We start from the raw sequence: 1,511 nt of genomic DNA, 5'->3' as shown, positions 1-1,511 counted from the left end.
TTTATACATAAAATATAATTTTACTTATGCCATTGGTCTCTTTATCTTATACTTTTATATATATACATACATACATGTATGAATAACTATATTTACATGTATATTTGTATATAAGGCTTGTGTTATGCGACCAAATCAGTTATTCTAACCGTGCACACATACGCATAGACACACACACGCATACTCATACGCAAACACACACACACACACACACACACACACACATACATACACGCACGCATGTGCGTACAGACACACACAGCCGCACTCACTGAAAAAAGAATATACAGATAAACTTATACGCTCACACTTATGCACCGATATTTAGCCAATCTCTTCTACACATAGGTATACATATAAAGCACACACACTGACTCAGATAAAAGGGCCAAGAATAATGTATTTCATCATTAAAAATACCGCCATGTTATTGTTGAAGTATTCTTTCATAAGATGTCATGCACCAAGCAAAATGGCGGCTATTAATGAAAGGAACTCAAATATCATCAACTATTTCATGTACATTTCTGAAGATATTTCGTGTAATTAAATTAATTAGAGGATGGGTGTTGGTGGTGTTAATGAGATCATTATCTTTTTTTCTTGCGGTGAGAACATGCGGCATGTTGAATGTGCTTGCATTGTGTATATATATATTTTTCTTTTATCATACATTATTATGTATTCTTAATAATTGAAATTGCGTAAATGCGAGGCTATATATTTTTGTTTAAATATGCATATTGGTACATATGTGCGTTTGTTTCAGAATATGAGACTTTATCTGTACGTGTGTATCTTTACGTTTGTGTGTGCCTGGCTTTGTCTTTGTGTGTGGCTGTGTGTGTGTGTGTGTGCGTGTGTGGGTACATGTGAGTAAACAGTGAATAGGTATGTGTGTATGCGTAAGAATAAGACTATAGAAATTAGCAAATTTAATGAATGTATAAAAGTAAGTATATCGTTATGTAATATATCTACACACAGAGAAACATGTATACATAAACATATTTACATATATATATTCACACACACTCACACGCTCACACAGATAAACTCACACACACACACACACACACAAGCACAAACAAATACACAAGAACACACACATGCATACACACAGTAAAGTATTGAAATATGGATATGCCGCGTGTGTGTGTCTGATGATGTGAAGATATAAAGATGTATTTATGAGTAAGTTAATGTGTCAGAGTGTGTGTAGATATTAGTCTACGTTTGTTTATCACACAATGGAGCTGAATATATCTATTTATGTGTGTGTATCTACAGAGAGATAGATAGATAGATAGAGAGAGATAGCTACAGAAATAAAAAATACATATATATATATATTAATATATACATATATATTTATGCACATATGTGTATATATATGTATGTATATATGTATATACATACATATATATATATAGATATATATATATATAATATATATATATATATAGATATATATATATATATAATATATATATATATATATATACATATAT

The sequence above is a fragment of the Octopus bimaculoides genome, chromosome 6 (assembly GCF_001194135.2).
Source record: "Octopus bimaculoides isolate UCB-OBI-ISO-001 chromosome 6, ASM119413v2, whole genome shotgun sequence".
NCBI classification, from domain to species: domain Eukaryota; kingdom Metazoa; phylum Mollusca; class Cephalopoda; order Octopoda; family Octopodidae; genus Octopus; species Octopus bimaculoides.
The sequence above is the reverse complement of the archived record's forward strand: the minus strand, read 5'-3'. Positions refer to the sequence as shown.